This window comes from Garra rufa, chromosome 7, assembly GCF_049309525.1.
Source record: "Garra rufa chromosome 7, GarRuf1.0, whole genome shotgun sequence".
Taxonomy (NCBI): domain Eukaryota; kingdom Metazoa; phylum Chordata; class Actinopteri; order Cypriniformes; family Cyprinidae; genus Garra; species Garra rufa.
Genome location: NC_133367.1, coordinates 16,527,158 through 16,541,892, shown reverse-complemented (window position 1 = coordinate 16,541,892; position 14,735 = coordinate 16,527,158). Strand labels below are relative to the sequence as shown.

Genomic DNA, 14,735 nt, shown 5'->3' with positions numbered 1-14,735 from the left:
GTTTAACTAATAATTATGCTTCTAATGTGCTTTATGTTTCTCTAGTAAATAGTAGCAGCACACTGACATATGGGTGTGCATCCAATGGATCAAACCACATTTAGAGAACTAACCACAGCAGGTTTCAGTTTGACTTAGAAGATAAACCTCAGTAAAGCTGGTACAGTGAAATCATAACATGGTTTTAAATTCGTACACCTTTTTTTTTCAGATCACTAAAATTTTATGAAATGTAGTTTATCCACAATTCTCACAGTGTTCTTCTACTTTTAGCCATTTGAAACATTCAATTTAATTACACTCTCAGAAGTCACTGAGGTGGTAATATTATCCAAATCTTGCTAAACCCTTAACCTTTCGAAAAAAAAAAAAAGAATATGTAAAGAGTTTATTTGCAAAAACAGATAACTCATGTTATAAAATCATGTCGGATAAATCATGTTTTTTTTTTCATGCACATTCTAATTAATCTCAGTCAACTGCATTTGATATTTTGATATAAAGTAAAAATAACTAAAAAAATTCGGCTAATTAACACAATAAAACAAAAAAACAGAGTTATCTGTTTAAATTTCAATATGCAGATACACTATAACATTATATCATTATAAGGCTGCGACGATTCCTCGATTCTATTTGAGTATTCCATTTTGTCCACATCAAGTAACTGGCAAAATATTTTTATTTAAAAATCATAATGAAGTATAATGCAATTATGAATTCACAATTGCTACGATTCAATTCAATAAATATATGCAATGCAGGTTTTAAAATATGCTGTAAGCGCCCTCTGCAGGTATTTGCTATAATGCGTAATGCACATTTGTTCAATACTTCAATGGAACTACATGATTATTTTATTTGAACTAATTATTATTGCCTCACTACATTACATATGTATTTTAAGTAATTTTAAAGGCTACTGTTCACTTACGTCTATTTTTGGGTCTAAGGTCTATTTATATATATTATACAACAGTTTGTTCTGGCTCTCAAATCTGATTGGTTGAGAACCGTGAGATATTGTACTGGTATCGCTACAGGAAGGCCCTTTCACAATTTTGTATCAGGTATCACTTCGCTTGTTCTAGTCGGGTCTGTTTTTTTTTTTTTTTTTTACCACTGGCTCTGATGTCTCTGTAGTGGTAACACATGATGAGATATAATTCGTTATGGGTAAAATGTAACGGTAGTAAAATTACCATTAGTACCCCCAGCACCCCCACCCTTCATCCAAGCCAGTCCCCCCAGTGAATTTTGGCCATTTCCACCACTGTATATATATATATATATATATATATAGAGAGAGAGAGAGAGAGAGAGAGAGAGAGAGAGAGAGAGGTCGCAAATTGAAAATTGTCGGTCATTGACGGAATGTTTTTTATCAAAATCTGAAGGCCGTACATCACTTTGACAGATTACACTGAAGTTGATCTAACGGTGTGTTCACACGGGGCGTCAGCGTCAACGTTTCCCATTGACTTTGAATGGGTGACGTCAAGCGTTGCCGAAAAAAATTGTGGATCCGTCGGCAGCGCTTCACTGGCATTGCTCGCAGCAGAAGTTGAGAATTTTTCAACTTCTGCCGTCAGCCAATCAGGATCGCTCTATGCAAATACAGTAGCCAGGCGGCAACCAATCACGTTCATCCTGTTCAAGAGCCGCAAACTGAGGATAAATTTGAAAATGGAGGAGAAACTCATAATTGCGGTGGGCAATCACCCGGTCCTTTATGACCAATCACTTTTTATGTACCGGGATCGCTAATGCAACCATGTTGAATGTCAATAAAGCTGTATCCGAGTTTTTGTTGTTGAGTTCCTGTCTAATTTCATTGGCTGACGCTGCTATCACCATGGCGTCAGTGCCACACTTCAGCCACGCCCTCCATCAAGTGTTGACGCTGATGCCCCGTGTGAACACCATAGACTGTAAAAAATATGGACGTAGTATCCGTGACGTCACCCGTAGGATTCTGAAGCGCTAATTTGAAGCTCATAGTGGGCGGGATTCGGCCGCGCCATCTTGGAATCGCGTCATCGCGCGTCACTCCCGGATAATCAAAAATGGGCAAAAAGGCGGGATGTGGGTGGAGCTGGTTGCTGAAACCACGCCCGCCTAGAGCGACAGTGGTGACAGCAGCGGCAATCCCCCTGTCACTCAAGTGACCACGCCCTTAATTATGCTGAACTTTAAGGCTTAATATAACTTAAACCGATGAGTTATAAAAAAATTCACCCCCCTCACAGTTGACATGAAGGGCAAAACTAGCTATATAGACCAAAACCATTTTTGGAACCAGGCTGTAAACATACTTTTTTCTGCTGTAAAGTTGGGCATTTTAACATGGAGTGTCAATGGGATTGACTCCCTTTTGCAGCCAGCCTCAAGCGGCCAGTCGATGAATTGCAATTTCAGTCACTTCCGTGTTGGTTTCACGAGGGAGACCGGAAGGTTGCCCCTTGGTGAACACACCGTAAATTTTAACTGTAATTCCCACCCCTGTCAAGTTGGTGGCGAGTGTGCTGTAGTGTAGCAGCAGAGCATTGGATCCAGAACAGAAAGGGAAATTGTCACAAATCTTTTGCTATGCGTTTGATTATCCAAAAGATACAACGATCTATCACGCCACATTAAAAGCACCAAAACGGTATTTATCGCTTGAATTTTCTAATGAAATGGACATAATGTGATATCTGAAACTTTGTTTCAAAAGTAACACAAAGCTTATCTATTGTGATTTATTGGATTGGAGGCCTGTGTACAGTTCATTCATCAAATGAAAACAGCATAGACCAAAAGATCGACTGGGATTTACAAATAGATATTGGTCGTAAAAATTAGCATATATTAAAATCGCTGTCACTGCCGGGTGTGGTGCTGAGTTAGGCAGTGTCATCTGCTCTCTTCCAAATAAATGCATAAGCCTATCGTCCTTTAGGTTTGTTATTAAAAATGAAAATGTGAACAAAAATAAAAGCAATTAAATGTGTTATTATTAGGGCTGGGCGATTAATCGAAAAATAATCGAAATCGACATTCAGAACCTATAATCGTTAAAATTTTTCCAGGAAGATTATTTCAATTACTTTCCCTTTAAAAAACACAAGCGCTCCGTTCCGTTATTCCGCCGACATGTCGATGGAGAGCTTAAACAGTATTTATACAGTAAAAAGTATTTACAGGATATACAAGGGTAATTTTATTTAGAGGAGATACTGCTTATTTTCTACTTTTAATATGAAAAACATTGAAAATTATTTATTTTGTTTCCAATAGTGCAAGCTATTTATTTTCACTAATTTAAGAAAAATGTGACTTTTCGTTTTAAGCAATGCTTGCTTTAATTTCAGTTGTTCAACACTGATGTTCAATTAATAATCATAGATCGTAGATAGTGTGTTTCCTTCAATTATTTTAAAATCAAGTAATGCACCCTTCATCCAAAAATCTCTCGCTTGTAATATGTGAACATATTTACTGTACAAAACTTGTCAGTGAACTATGAGGGCAAAAAAATAATTATTATATAAATATAATTAAATATAATTTTATTAATAAATAAAATAATCGTTCATTAATCGTAATCGGGTTAAAATGTTCAATTAATCGAGATTTTGATTCTAAGCCAAATTGCCCAGCCCTAGTTATTATAATTAGAATATGACAATTAAAATGTATTAATAGATATGTATTAATAGATTATGATGGAATTTGTATAATCCTGTCCGAAGTCTGATGCAACCTCTGATATATATATATATATATATATATATATATATATATATATCCCTCTTAATTTTCATAATAGCTGTCATGCATGTACACACATGACATAAATGCAACCAATGCAACAAGTTAGCTTTGTAGGTAGATGGATAAGCCCCCATCATACGGCGGCTGGAAATTGTCAGGACTCTGACCTGTTTTGTCATGCCTTTCCACTGTTTCAGTTCTTGTTTTTCTTTATTTGGTCTTGTTCCTGTCCTCGTTTAGTCTGATTAATTTCATGCACCTCTGTTTCCCTGATTACCCTGTGTGTTTAAGTTCCTGTCTCTTCAGTTGAGTTTGTCGGGTCTACTTGTGATTTACGTGTGAACTCCTGCCTGTATCATAGATTATCCCTTGTGTTTACATATTTAAAGACTATTGACATTTATTTGTGCTCCACCATGTCTCTACGACAGTGTACTGTGATAGAAATATAGCCATTATTTTAATTTTGTAGGGAGAAAGGATGACAAAAACATCAATGTCCCATGTCCAAGACTTTGTCAAATGCTGATTAGTTGATTAAGTTTAAAAAAAATTGTGGCTTGCCATTAGTTTGAGCAAGTTGTACTCTTTATTTATTTGAACTTTAATGGATTCACAGGCTGCAACAATTATGCAATTACTAATTTTTTAGGTTATAGTGGAAAAGTAATGTAACTAGTTTAACTAATCTCTGTTAGCTGGGAGTAATAAGTAAATTAATAATATTACTTTTGAAATGAGTAACTAGTAATGAGTAATATATGTTTTTTTGAGTAACAAGTCTAACACTGATCATACGCAAATGCAGGATGTGAACTAGGAGGGTCAAACACTCTCAGGGGAGATCTCACACGACACTTTAGCAGGTCTGCTGTTAGATCGCACACTGAAACAATAAAGAAAATGTTTCACAACTTTGTCTTGTTCTGTTTGTGCTGCTGGCGTCTGACTGGTAAGTTATTCTATTTGTATTTTTTTTTCTCCCCTCAGAGTAATAACGCTGCCGCTCAAATTATTTTATTTGTCTGGAAAAGGTCATGAAAATAATGGAAATCCATACACTGTAAATGTTCAGAAAGTGTGAACTTTCTGTTGAGCTTCTTTCAAATATCATCCACAAATGTACTACTCAAAAAGTGCAGGAACCTTCTAGTCTAAATTAGACTATCCAGTAATCTTATGATCTAAATCTCTCATTTAATAAAAAAATGTTTTTGAAATATCCAGCGCGATTAAAAATTGACTTTCAATCTACAATAATTATCATGTAAGTTATAAAACTTTAAACACTGATTGTCCCCTACACTTTAAAACATACTAAAGACTAAGAATGTGTTACACCAATAAGAACTGTGTTTAAAACTTAAATAAATCAAGGTTTACCTAACAATTTCTTTGCACTAAACTCTTAAAGTCTGATATGAGAGCACTTACATTTCAATCACCATTTTGATGCTAGTTTTCAAATTTAAAACAGATTCATTTCAACCCTTTCCCTTTGATGTAAACTCTTTATTCAATTATTTGCCAAGTCAAGATTTATTTATACAGCGCTTATTACAATACAAGTTGTGTATTACAGTATTTAAAAAAATGACATGAGAACAGAAGGAACATTAAATATGTAAGACTAAGAAAAATAATAATATGAATAATATGTGGTATATGTCTGGAACAGAGGAATTATGTACAGATTTGTGCATTATGCACTGTTTATACATGCGTTTAATGCAATACACCGTGCTGCTCTGTCTGCTTGATTCTAATCTCTGCATTACGGCAACAGTTCACAGCCTACAATAGCTATTTATAAAGTCGGCTGATATTTTACTTTTTTCCCTCTCTCTCCTGTTCTCAACTTCACACGTAAATGCAACTGATTTCATGCTTTGTTTAAAATCTGTGTACAATCTATTAATCAGGTGTGTTTGGTGAGTCAGTGTCAGTGATGGAGGGAGATTCTGTCACTTTAAAAACTAATGTAACTGAAATATATGAAGGCGATGACATACGGTGGAAATATGGAGCTGAAAACTCCCCCATAGCTAAAATGAAGAAAAGGAAGCAATGCATCTTGACATTTAATGTTACTGATGGGAGATTCAGAGACAGACTGAAGCTGGACAATCAAACTGGATCTCTGACCATCACAAACATCTCAACTCAACATGCTGGAGTCTATCAACTAGAGATAAGTGGAGCGAAAGAGTCATCAAAAACATTCAGTCTTTCAGTCTATGGTGAGTAGAGATCATTTGTCGAAATGTTCACATGCTATTTACATAGTCAAATATTTATTTATTTTATATTTTGAGATGACAGACACATTCAGTGACACACTAAACAGTCACTCACCACCAAATGTATTAAACTGATTCACAACACTGAAATTAGAGATTTCTAGGTTCGTATTTCTCTTTATTCTGTCATATTTTCAGCTCGTCTGCCTGTTCCTGTCATCAGCAGTAACTCTTCAAACTGTTCATCATCATCGTGTTCACTGGTGTGTTCAGTGGTGAATGTGGGTCATGTGACTCTCTCCTGGTACAAAGGAAACAGTTTATTGTCCAGCATCAGTATGTCTGATCTCAGCATCAGTCTCTCTCTACCTCTGGAGGTGGAATATCAGGATACAAACACCTACAGCTGTGTGCTCAACAATCCCATCAGCAGCCAGACTCAACATCTGGACATCAGCGAACTCTGTCACTCATGTTCAGGTATGACGCTGTCAATTTGTATTTATTTAGGAAGCTGATTTCTTTATTTTCTTGTAGATCAGACTGATGGAATCACTTACATTACATCTCCTTTTACATCTCCATTACTGTCCTTCATATCCTCCAGATTCAGTCTCTCTGACAGTACTGATCTCTGCTGCTGCTGCGGCTGCTGGATCTCTGTTGATTGTAGCAGCAGTCGTGATCGTCTGCATCTGCAGGAAACACAGAAAAACTGACATAGAAGGCAAGTATTGTAATTTCCTTTTTATACACACTGTAAAAAAGTTCTGTTCCAAAAAAAAAAAAAAAAAAAACGGTCAAATGACTGGCAGCTGTGGCTGCCAAACAAAAAACGTAAAATTAAAGTAAAATATCCTAATTGGAACAAAAAAAAAAATCTGTAAAATAAAGTTGTTTTTCTGTAAAACATTTAATTTTAGTCATTTAATTTCTGTAAAATTATTGTTTTTGCACTTTATTTCAATTAAGATATTTTACTGTAATATTACGTTTTTTTTTTGTTTTGTTTTTTGTGGTTTTTTCAGTTTCACACAAACAGATTCTCCATTAAATACAAATAATGTAAAATATTTAAACATCCCATTTGGGTTTTATTTATATATAACTTAATTTGTGATTTATGTGTTTCTCTAAATGTAATGATACTCACTGTTTTAAGAACTATTTGTGTGTGGGAAAAGTTGCAGGCCTAATGCTCCATTTTAATTTGTTAATGCCATATTTGAAACTGTGCGTGCTACTTTGGTGTTACAATTGAAAACCCTAATAATAACACATAGGCTGTGAATAACCAGATCTAATCTATGCTGAGTTTTGTGGTTTTAATTAATCTGTTTTTGTTAAAACAGTGGAGACTCATGAAGAAGAGATCACTTATGCCGAGACGGCATTCTACAAAAGAAACACACCGAAACTGGTAAGACAATTTAGTTGTAATAAGTAACTTATTTATTAATAAGTAATTGTATAATTGATAGCACTTTACAATAATGTGTCATTTGTTAACATTAGTTAATGTATAAACTAAGAATGTACAATACAGTTTTAACCAGTATTAATCTTTGTTAATAAGGTAATACAAGTACAGTTATTCATTGTTAGTTCATGTTAGCTAACAGTGCATTAACTAATGTTATCACAACTTTTAATTTCAATAATGCATTAGTAAATACTGAAATTAATAATAACTAAGATTAATAAATTCTGTAGAAGTACTGTTCATTCTAATTCCAACCAATGTTAACTAATGAAACTTTATTGCAAAATGTTACTGTGTGTATGTATATATATATATATATATATATATATATATATATATATATATATATATATATATATATATATATATATATATATATATATATATTTTTTTTTTTTTTTTTTTTTTTTAGTCCATTTCCACTACATAAGAAAATATTGCTCTGGTTCATCATAATTATGAAAAAAAAAATTATGACACACTAATTTTAAATTAGGATTAAAAATTATATTTTAAAAAGTTAAAAAAAATACAAAGTTTACATTATGAGATTTTAAAGAAAATCTAACTATAACTTAAAATGCTAAATTATGATATACTAATTTTGTTTCATACAAACTAATGTTTCTAATCTCATCCTTTTGATTTTGTATGCCACTATTTATTTTTTACCAGATATTTATTATTAATATTATTATAATTATTATTATTATTATGATTATTATTTAGCAGTTATGCCTGTCACAATAACTACTTTTTGTTGGCCAAGAAATAATTGCAATAAACATATTATTGTCATTTTAAGACCATTTATGCCACCGAATATATTGACAATATAATGTAAGTATTGCACAAGATGCTGCAAAAAACTGTTGAACACATCCATAAAATGTTTGTTTACATAGAAATTCGATTACATTTTCATTAGAAAAAAAAAAAGAAAACAGCACGAGTGGAATACAAAAATGCATTCTCTTTCCATTGTGAAACTCCAATAACGCTAGCTGTGAAAGAGCACCATTTTGCATTGTGACTTTGAACTTTGAATTGGAACTTTGAGTTTATTTGGACTTTTTCTGGAGTTGTAAGGAAAACACTATGAGGCCTCAAACAATGCCCTCTTTTCACCTGTCGATGTCTGCTCTTATCACATAAATGTCACACACAACTGCACCATGCGTTTATAAAAGACTTGGTACTACTACTAGTACTACTAATACTACAAAAAAAAAAAAAAACACATCTTGTGTTATACTTTTTGTTTTACAGAAAGTTGAAGAGGAGAGTCATGTGGTATATGCACCAATCAGAATCATAAGATGATTAAACCTACATGTTGTTCTAATTACAAGACCCTTATTTTCAATGGAAACTTCTTGCAATGGACTCAGACTTTGAGTCTATGGATTTGCATTTTAATTGCAGCTTTTTCATGTCTGCAAAACAGATGCAACTATCCTTGAAAAGGTGACAAAGTGAACTCTGCTGTGGTATCCATTATTTACAACTAAACAGAAATGTGGTTTGATCTGTTGGGCAGGAAAAAAACAGCTTGTGCATGCGAACGCGTCTCTACTGCTGGATGTTTGCATTTGATGTCAGTTTGTTAGTGTGTGTCTAAGGTGTCAATAGTGTCTGTTTGAGTGTGCATCTGTGCAAGTATGAGTCTGAGGTGTCAGTATTTCGTCTGTGTGAGTGTGTCTGAGGTGTCAGTCTGTGTGATCAGCCTGTCGTTGCAAGGATTTTTCCATTTACACTTACACAAAACCGTTTACTTCTGCTCTACAGGGAACCCACTTTACTACAAAATACTAAACTCATTAAAGCTGATTCTTGGCAAAAAAAAAGGTCTCAATCAAACAGTGTTATTTACAGTAGGAAAATGTGAAATATTCTATACATTGTGTGCACGGTGATCTCATACAGTGGTCCTGCAGTTAAGGTACAGAAGCTGTTATGTGCAGTACCTTTTCAAAAAGTACATGTTTGCATCATATTTATCCCATAAGGGTGCATTATTAATATCTAAATTAGCAAAAAGGTAAAGCACCAGTTAGAGCTTGAACCCTTTTACTAAAAGTGAGTTTTGGCAGTTTCTATTCTTTCTAAACAGATTCTTGACCCATGTAAAGGTTATATTCTGTATTTTTCAGTCAGTGTCTGGGTCGTTTAAAGAATAAATGCAATGTATGGTTTACAATTTATGATTTGTGTTTGATCATGGTTAATCATTCGTTAAGTTTGAATCGGCTACACTACAATACATTTTTCAGTAGCGTAACAGGGCTTCTGACCATAGGAGAAATAATGATTAAAATGTAAATGATCAGATCAAGATTATAATCAGATAGAAAATCTCACCTTAGCTTTTGCAATGATAATGGTCAGTCACAAATAGGCTATGAGGACTGCTCAAGATATCCACTCCTGCTCCAGTTCAAGCTCTATAACCACCACCTGAGATTCAGAGAACAAATATGAGTGATGGGGTAAAGGACTGTTATCCAACAAATGATACAAACCTCTTGTTTTGGAATTTTAATTTTAAAAAAAATCATTAGCATGTAGGCCTATACTTGGTTAGTGCAGTGTTCTGGTAGATGATATGCTAGTATGCTCTGAATAGATGGTTGTTCACTGGTCAGAACACACACGTCTGATGTGTTCTGTAGATATGTCTTGGGTCCCTCGTTGGATGTGAGTCTGAGGGACTTTTCACCGGAATCATGGTCCAGCAGGTGAAAATCATAAGCCTAGTCTTGTTAAGTAGCAGCACAACTCTCCTCAGCAACACAGGGTGAGGAATCATTCGTGTCTGGAAAACATGGCTGGAACTATGCAGTAAAACTTAAACATGAATAAATACATCTCCGTAGAAAAGTGACAAAACGACTCCAGCTGCGGTAGCGAATGCCGCCGAGTTAATGACGTCACGCGAGCACGAAGAACAACAAGGGAGATTTATATTTATATTGTGTCTGTGTGTCGGTCTTCAGTCATGTTGTTTCCTTGTACATAATTACATCCCGCATCAGATGTATGTGTATCCACCTAATGATTCTGCATTGTAAACCTAAAACCCGCCCTGCATGTATAGAAACGCACAGAAAGCAGATGTACATACTGAAACCAATACATCGCTTGACCACTAGAGGACCAGTCTTCTTCTTTCTCTTCTGGGGTTTTTGGCAAACCAACAAAAGAGGTGCATTGTCGTCACCTACTGATCTGGCGTGTGGAGTGAACAAGGATTTGGAAGGTAAATTAATTTTTTTATGATACAAAATGAAACGATTTCCTTGTTTTCTGTCGTTTTAAATAGTTGAACAAATCCTCATTAATTCCTGATTGCATTTGTCTATTCCGTAACAGTTGGGTGATACTTAATCATACCCCATCAATCCTTATTTTTGACTAAGTTTATTTATTTCTCTTTCATGAGCATCACATTTTAGAAGAATGTGTTTTGCTGTTTCTGGAATCTCACATTTTTCACAACTGCCATTTTCATGTTTGGTCTCTATGAACTTTGAATAGGCTATTGAGAAGCCTACCTTAATAAAGGCTGCATATGTTAATTCATATTCAGAATGTAGAACTGAAATTACTTTTGTTTCAGGGTGATAAGTTAAAACAATTCAAAATGCACATGCAGACTATTTGTATTTTTCAGTCAAGTATTTGGTCATTGACAATGTTTTTTTTTTTTTTTGCATCACTCTTATGAACTCAATCTCACAGTGTACACACCCTGCCAAACACACATTTATGTTCAAACAATATGCAAAGGTTTTTTTTTATTTTTTTTTTTTTATTATTTTTTTTTTTTTGTGCATCGGATGACCCCTTTAATAGAATTACTACATTTATTTTCAGAATTGTAGTCATTGTTTCTCCTTTTCTAGTAAATGGCGCCATCTAGTGTTTTTTTTTTTTTTTGTAAGTACAGCGTGGTTGAAAAGCATTGTCTGACTTTAATGGTTTACATTCATAGAATTTTTATTTATTATTACTTTTGTTAGATTAAAGTTTTTTTTTTTTCTGTGACCATTGTGAGTTTTTCTTTCATTGACCAAAGGGTACCAACAATTTTGTCCACATGTGTATATATATATATATATTACAAGCCCAACACTGATCATATACCAATGCAGGATGTGAACTAGGAGGGTCAAACACTCTCAGGGCAGAATTCACACAACACTTTAGCAGCTCTGGTGTTACATCTCACACTGAACCACTGAAGAAAATGTTTCACAACTTTGTCTTTTTCTGTTTGTGCGGCTGGAGACTGACTGGTAAAGTTTTTCTTAATTATATATTTTTTGTATTTCATGAGCTGTTAAATTATTTTAATTCCTTTTTATGTACCAAAATATTTATGAATTTGTATGAATATAATACAAGATTTACTAATTTTAAATACAGGTCTCTGTTGGGATCAGGGTTAGGATGTTTACATTGACATTTCCAGTTCTGGAAATGGTCATGAAAATATTCAACATCTATGCAGTGAATGTAAATGATCAGAAAATGTGAACTTTTGTTGAGCTTTCAAATATCTGCTTCTTTTTTTTTTTTTTTTTTTTACATTTAATACTTATTTAAAATAATTCTGCAATGATCCTTAAACATCTACAAATGGCATAAAAATGTAGTAATAAAAAGTGTGGGAACTTTGTAATCCATAGGAGACTAGCTAGTGATCTAATGATCTACATCTGTACTAAAAAAAAAAAAAAAATATATATATATATATATATATATATATATATATATATATATAGTTATATAACTGTATTTTCAACCAATACAGTTGCAATTTTTATCATGCATTAAATAAAATAAGGATTAAGGTTAAAACTAGATTAAATCAAAGTTTGATATGAGTACACTTACATTTCAAGCCTCGTTTTGATCCTAGTCTTACTTAATTACAATTGATGAACCTCAACCCCTTTAATTTGATGTAAACTCTTTATTCACTTATTATTATAATAGCTTTATCGTAACAGTTAACAGCCTGCAATAGCTATTTATAAAGTCCTTTGATATTTTACTTTTTTTTTCTCTCTCCTGCTTGTTCTCAACTTCACACGTAGATGAAACTATTTATGGCTTTGTAAAATAAAAGAGGCTTTAATCTGTGTAAAATACTTTCATCAGGTGCGTTTGGCGAGTCAGTGTCAGTGATGGAGGGAGATTCTGTCACTTTAAAAACTAATGTTTCTGAAATATGTAAAGGCGATGACATACAGTGGAAATATGGAGCTGAAAACTCTGTCATTGCTACAATGACAAAAAGTAAGCAAAACGTCTCACCTAATGATGCTGACGGGAGATTCAAAGACAGACTGAAGCTGGACAGTAAAACTGGATCTCTGACCATCACAAACATCACAACTCAACATGCTGGAGTTTATCAACTAGAGATAAGTGGAGCGAAAGAGTCATCAAAAACATTCAGTGTTTCAGTCTATGGTGAGTAGAGATCATTTGTTGAAATGTTCACATGCTATTTACATAGTCAAGCGTTAATACACTGATAAAACACTCACTCAACACCCAAATGTTTTACACTGATTTTCTACAATGCAACATGTTGATAATAAGCTAATTGTTGTGTTCAGGTTCCTCTTATTGTCTCCTATGTTACAGCTCGTCTGCCTGTTCCTGTCATCAGCAGTCACTCTTCACCATTGAACTGTTTATTGGTGTGTTCTGTGTTGAATGTGAGTAATGTGACTCTCTCCTGGTACAAAGGAAACAGTTTATTGTCCAGCATCAGTGCGTCTGATCTCAGCATCAGTCTCTCTCTACCTCTGGAGGTGGAATATCAGGATAAAAACACCTACAGCTGTGTGATCAACAATCCCATCAGCAACCAGACTCAACATCTGGACATCAGCAAACTCTGTCACACATGTGCAGGTACGACGATGTCGACGTGTTTATTTAGTGATCTGATCTCTGTCTGAAGTTGTGGATCAGACTGATTCAATCACTGACATTACATCTCTTTTACTGTCCTTCATATCCTCCAGATTCAGTTTCTTTGGCAGTACCGATCTCTGCTGTTGCTGCGGCTGCTGGATCTCTGTTGATTGTAGCAGCATTTGTAATCTTCTGCATCTGCAGGGAACACAGAGAAATGGATACAGAAGGCAAGTATTATCCTTTTCTTGTAAACAAATAAAATATAATTGTTTTAAAACATGTTAAAAGGCCAAATATTTAAGCCAACAGACAGCACTATTTTATCATTTAATTAAAATGATTCTCATAATTTCTATTGTTATACAAGATTTATATTTTATACTGAGCACTGAGCAAGTCACTCACACACACAAAGCTTTCTCCATTTTATCGTATCTCTATTTTTCTGACAATCTTATGTGTAAAGATGTGGCAGGTGCTCTAAAAGGTATATAAATGATAACTTTTGTTGTGCTTGTTGAACTTAAATGCTGGTTGAATTCAAAGAATTAAAAGTACTTTGTTTTGTTTGAAAATCCCACTTGGGTTTAATTTATGTAAAAATGATGTGATTAATGTGTCTCTGTAAATGTACACTGTTTTAGGAACTGTTTGTGTGAGCAAGAAGTTAAATTTGTTAATGGCATATATAAAAGTGTTACTTTGGTGTTCGATTTGAAAGCCCTAATAATAACACATTGGCTGCGAAGAACCAGATCCGATCAAGATCTGAAAATTTATTTATTATTGTTAAAACAGTTGTGATTTGTGAAGAAGAGATCACTTATGTTGAGATGACATTCTACGTAAGAAACACACGTAAGTAAGACAATTCATTTTTAATTTGTTGAGTATTTGTATAATTGTAACAATTTACAAAAAGGTCTGTATTGTTTAACCTGAGCAAACATTGAACAACACATTAACTATACAGCATTTACTAATATTTGTTAATGTTAGTTAATAAAAAGTACAGTTGTTCATTGTTAGTTCATGTTAGCTCACAGTGAATCAACTAATGTTAACATTAATAATACATCCTGTAGATCTATTGTTTATTCTCAGTTCACGTTAACTGATGTAGATAACCAGTGTTAACTAAGGAAGCTTTATTACACAGTGTCTAAATATCATTGTGTAATTTTGATTTTGTTTCGATAATCTTATGGATATTAAAATCTAAAAATTTACTGGATAATAAAAAAGTCAATTTCCACCACATGAGAAAAAAAATGCTCATCGTGCTCTGGTTTATCATAATTATCGCCAAATTAGAATTT

General features: G+C 33.8%; 1 long non-coding RNA gene across 1 annotated transcript; it reads right to left on the bottom strand.

The window, feature by feature from the left end:
- Positions 1–5,582: 5,582 nt before the first annotated feature.
- LOC141337828 (uncharacterized) lies at positions 5,583–10,596 on the bottom strand. The gene is made up of 3 exons (XR_012355791.1): positions 10,056–10,596; positions 9,841–9,936; positions 5,583–6,691 (listed from the first exon to the last, which is right to left on the bottom strand). It is a non-coding gene; the product is annotated as an uncharacterized lncRNA (long non-coding RNA).
- Positions 10,597–14,735: the final 4,139 nt, after the last annotated feature.